Below are 5,834 nucleotides of genomic sequence, written 5' to 3'. Positions count from 1 at the left end.
CTGACACGGGACCATCCAGCATGGATGCCCTCATCAGAAAAGACACTGTGCTCTATGAGCAAAGCAGAATTGCAGTAGCGCAAAGGAAACTTGAGATGTGCACATTTAGAGACATCTCCATCCCAAATGTTCCTTCAGATTATTTGTGCTCAACCTGCAGTAAAGCCTTCTGAGCTCATATTGGTCTGATCAGCCACAGTTCACACACTGTACATTGACCCCGACATCATGATGTTATTTTGGTTCTCTTCAAGTGTGAAGAACAACAACAAACTTGATCTTTGTAATTTTGTTTCATTTACTTTTGGATTTTTTTTTTTTAGTGTATAATTGTTCTTTCCATTTATATTATTGTAGTTACTGTGTATTTTTTTTTTTGGTTCTGCTTACTTCACTCTGCATCAGTTCATATGGATTTTTCCATGCTTCTCTATTCATCACATACATCATTTCTTATAGCACAGTAATATTCCATTACATTCAAGGACCACAACTTGTTTAGCCATTCTCCAATTGAAGGGCATCCATCTGTTCAATTTTTAGCTATCACAAAAAGTACTGCCATAAACATTTTTGGAGTACGTGCAGACTTTTTTCTTATCAATGGCTTTCTTGGAATATAAGCCCAGTAATGGAATCTCTAGTTCAAAGGATATGGACATTTTAATCACTTTATTTGCATAATTCCAAATTACTTTCCAAAATGGTTATGCCATTTCACAGTTTCACCTACAAAGTATTAATGTACCTATCATTATACAACTTCTCCAATATTGACTATTGTCATTTTTGCCAATTAGCAGAATGTGAGGTGAAACCTGAGGGTTGTTTTGACTTGAATTTCTTTTGTTATGAAAAATATAAATTAATTTTGGCAATATTATAATTTTTTAAATTATTGGCACAGCCTAGCCATGAATACTGAATATTTCTCCAGATATTTAGATTGTTCTTTATTTCTTTAAGGAACACTTCATAATTGAATCTATATTAAGTCTTTTGTGTGCTTTAGGAGGTTGATTCCAATATATTTTATGAATTTTGTAGTTATGTAGAATGGGATTTCCCTATTATTATGTCCTGTATTTTGTTTTTATTATATAGACATGCTACTGATTTTTGAAGATATATTTGTAGCTTGCAATGTTGCTGAAGCTATTCTCTCAATTATTATCTTTGCTGATTCCCTGGGGTTTTCCAAGTAAAACATCCTATCATCAGCAAACAGGGATAGTTTTATCTCTTTTTCATCTAGCTTTGTTTCTTTGATTCCCTTTTCTTGTCTTATTGCTAACATTTCCAGAACTACATAAAATAATAGTGGGGAGAGCAGGCATCCTTGCTTTACTCCTATATTTATTAGAAAATGTTCTAGTGTATCCCCATTTCATATGATGCTTGTTTTTTGTTTTAGATAGATGCTTTTTATATTTTTAAAAAGTTCTCTCTATGCCTATTCTTTGTAGGTTGGTGGGTTTTGTTGTTGTTATTGTTGCTGTTTTGCACAAAAGAGTATTGTACTTTGTGAAAGTTTTTTTTTTCATCTATTGAGATGATCGTGTGGTTTTGGATGTATTGGGTTTTAATATGATTAATTATATTGTTTGCTTTCCTAATGTTGAACCATCCTTTCAACTCTGATATAAATACCACTTGATCATAATGAAAGGATTTCTTGGATAAATTACTGTAGTCTGTTTGATAGGCTTTTGTTTAAAATTTTTCAGTCAGGGTTCATTAATGATAATAGCCTATAGTTTTCTTTCTGTGTTATATCTTTCCGTAGTATGGGTATTTGGATTACAAATTTTTTCCCTATAAAAAGATTCTGGTAGAGTTCTTTCTTTCTCAGTTTTTGATAATAATTTGAAAAATGTGGATACTAACTATTCTTTAACAATTTGACAGAATTCTCCTATGACTCTATCAGGACCAGGAGATAACCTGGTCCTCCTCCCCACCTCCTCCCCCCCACCTTGGTAGTTCTTTTACTTCTAAATTTATTTCCTTTTCTGAGATGGGGTTATTTAAGGTCTCTGGTCTTCTGATTCTTTTGGCATCTTATATTTTTCAAGTTATTCCTCTGTTTCTTTTGTGTTCTCAGTTTTGTTAGCCTATAACAGTGGCTCCTTTTCCTAGCTGGAGGCAGGTAGGTGATGACAGGGAGTTAAAATCTGGCCTCACACACTAACTGTGTGACCTTGGGTAAGTCACTTAACATCTATTTCCCTCAGTTTCCTGAACTATAAAATGGAGATATCATACCACTTACTTCCCAGGCATGTTGTGAGGATTAAATGAGACAATTCTTGTAAAGTGCTTAACACAATGCCTGGCACATAGTAGGTACTTAATAAATGTTATATATTCTTCATCATCATCCTATTTCAATTGTGCCTAGGAACTGTCCTTGAGCTATCTTATGGAGTGAATTAAGCTTCAGAAAAATCTTTAGATTCCTAATGGGATTCCTGCATAAATGCATGATGAAACCTCTACCTTGCTATTTATTCTACTGAATAATGGAGAAGTCAAATATGTACTCTGAGTCTTGACTCTAGTCTGGAGGGAGAATTGGACAAAATAATCAACACCCAAACCCCATTGTCTACGTGAGTCAACAAGAAACATTTGGTGCAAAATCCATCTAGAGTGGGTGACTTTACCGAGCATTTTGGATATCACAAACCTTTCTCCCCTAATGCCCTAGAATAGGGAATGGTGACTGACACTTAGTGACAAGGAGGTTTATGGGATACCCTGGGGAACAGTGTGAAGGAATTGTCAATATCATCTTATAGGAAAAGAAATTCAGTCTTTTAAAACTTGTTTTTGATATGGGCTTTCAATTTTAAAATCAAGGGGGAAAAAGCATGTTTTCTTTCTCTTTCAACTTACTACTTCTGTGACTTTGGGCAAACAATTTAACTTTTCTGGACCTCAGTATTTTTATCTGTTAAATAAGAGTTTGTATTAGATGGCCTCACAGATCCCTTCCAGTTTTAAATCTCTGATCCTATGAAATGAGTAAAAAGTATTTTTTTCTTTCCTTTACATATATATTTAGAAATTAAATGTTTCTAATGTTTCAAATGAATTCAAAGGTGTTTTTGTTTGCTTATGTGTTTGTTTTTTGATTTTTGGTGAGGCAATCAGGTTAAGTGACTTGCCCAGGGTCACACAGGTTCTGCTGATGCCAAGGCCAGAGCTCTGTCCACTGCACCACCTCGCTGCCCCTCAAAGGTGTTTTGTTTTTTTAATTTTTGGACAAAAATTCTGAATAATGATAAGCAGTCACGGTGCTATCGGATGGATGAAGAAATGCAACTCCCTCGTTTCAATAAAGTGGTAGGGGACCATAGCCGTGGAATGTTGCATTCTCTGCCACACTGTATCTGTTGTTTTCCTTAACTGTTTTTCTTTGTTGCAAGGGAGGGCTCATTAGATTTCATTGTAGTAGGGGGAGGGGAAAGGAGGAGGGGAACATCCAGAAATCACTGATACAAAAACAAAAGACAATGACAAAACTTATTTTTAAGTGTTGGCCAAGATACACATTTTGAACTGTGTCAAGAGAGGACAAACAACTTGACCTTTCTAACACATGAAGAGTCAATTAATGTTTGTACCCAGGATGATGAGTGCTTTGGGCATCAATGGATTGGTTGGTAGACCAGTAATATTTGTAACCATCCAATGTGTACTCAATGCCACAAAGCCATCATATTTCAGTTACCTGATAATGTTCCATTTGGTTTTCCTTTTAGTCACTTAGTTCCTCCCTGAAATGGAACTGGGGTGCCCCATCAGTCATTGTCACTGAGACCCAATATCCTGAAAAAGTCTGAAAGCTTAAGAAGCAGATGCAGGTTCTTTGAATTCCAGAAAATTCTGAATGAAAACAGCAGTTGAGAATGGAATGGCTTTGCAAACCCAGGCTCATTATTCTCTGGCTGCTCTGCCGTGTTTTTGGCAGGAACACTCGAAAATCTGCAGCTCCAGTTGCTCTGGCTCCAAAAGGAGCAAAGAGAACCTGCCCTCCTGGGGATCCCTGTGCTTGAGAGTGCAAAACAAAGAGCCAGACAGTTGTGCTTCCCTGTCTCCTGATGGTTCTCTGATACCCCCTCCCTCCCACCTGCCCCCACAGTCACATTTCTTACAAACTCTAGGATTCATTTGATTTTCTCCAAGAAAACCTTGGCCCTTCCCCACACACAGGATTATTTGGGCACTACTCTGGTTCAAGTTTAACTTGCTGGTCCTTTATGGTAGGGCCATGGTAATATGATGCCTGTGAGTTTTGAGCCAAATATGGGGCTTAGCCAGGGTGGTCTGAGGAGCTGGGCCTGCTATTCATGCATTTCAGAAATGTCTATGTTATTTCTCAAATAGGTCAGCAAACTGTCATGGATGCCAGGCCTTTGACAGAATGAATTTTGGATTCCAGTCAAATATTTAAATTGATGCTTCCTTTCATTGTCAGGATTCTTTTTAGATGGTTCTGAAGACCCGTTCCTTTAAATGAGCTTTGAGGTTATTTAAAATCTGAGCTTCTCTTCTTCTTGGGCATGGGGGTGGAGTTGCAGAGGGAGGGCATATTTCAAAATTCATGAAAGCCTTGCTCAGAATGTAACTTCAGAGAGACAACAGAGGTCTTCTCAACTCTTTTAGCTAACCTTATTTGTTTAAGGTTCACTTGTCCTAAGATCATTTAGTTGGCCTATGGGGGCCAGGTGGTTACATTCATTGAGATCTTAGGTCTCAGGTTTTTGCCATGTGGCAAGAGCCAGTGATTTGCCCTTGCCTTTTGGAAGGATAGGAATGACATGTAAACTCATTCTGCCTGTCTTCATCTGCTTTTTGAGTTTTCAGGGCTAACTGCAGTGTTTATGTACATCACAAGGCTGTGACATATCACATCATGTTAAAATACCCACAGCTGATTTCATTTTCAAAAACAGCAATTCACAAAGATAATTTCCCCCTATAGGAAATCTAATTTTAGGTCATGCAATTCAGGCAATTCCAAATTGTAACTAGTTTTCCTTCTCTCCTTCCCTCCTTCCTTTCCCTTCTTCCCTCCTTCTTTCCTTCCTTCCCTCCATCCTTTACTTACCTTCCTTCTTTCTATGCTTCCCTTCCTTCTCCCTTTCTCCCCTCCCTCCCCTCCTTGCTTCCAGACAACAAGCTATCTGAACTTCATTTTTAACATAAATGGGACTTGGAATCTGTGCCTGAAACAGCATGAGCCTTCATTATTGGCTAATTATTGGCTGGCTAATTATAGCTGACACTGTGAACATAAGTCGCAGCTGAAGGTGTTTCCTAAAGGGTGTGGGCGTTTAGTAATATCCCTCCCACCAAAATCAAAGAAAAACACTTTGAAAATGCAGGGGGTAAATTTTCTTTCAGTGATTGGATCCAGGAATATAGGAGGGCTGTTCTCTTTGCCTAGTCATCCTTGGAATGATTTTTTATGCTCCAATGTTGCCACTGTTAATGGCCCTTGAGCCCTTTCTCGGTGTTAGTCAGCCTTATTATTTCTACAATGTGCTTTTAATTCTCCTAACACATGTATTCATTCTTTCTATCTCCCATTCCACTCTACAATTTGGCAAAAGAGATGTTTTCCTAAGACCACTGGGTCTTTATTTCATTTATTGCCAGGAACATGCAATGTCAACTCACCTTTATTCTACCATCTTTTTTATATTCTGTTGTTCTAGCAAAATTGAGTGATGCCAGAAATATGTATGGGCACTGGACACAAATCAGAAGACTAGATTCAAATACCAGCTCTGCCACTTATTAGCTGCTTGATCTTGGATCAGTGA

Source organism: Vombatus ursinus, unplaced genomic scaffold (assembly GCF_900497805.2).
Source record: "Vombatus ursinus unplaced genomic scaffold, bare-nosed wombat genome assembly UNPS02000577.1, whole genome shotgun sequence".
Classification (NCBI taxonomy): Eukaryota; Metazoa; Chordata; class Mammalia; order Diprotodontia; family Vombatidae; genus Vombatus; species Vombatus ursinus.
The sequence above is the reverse complement of the archived record's forward strand: the minus strand, read 5'-3'. Positions refer to the sequence as shown.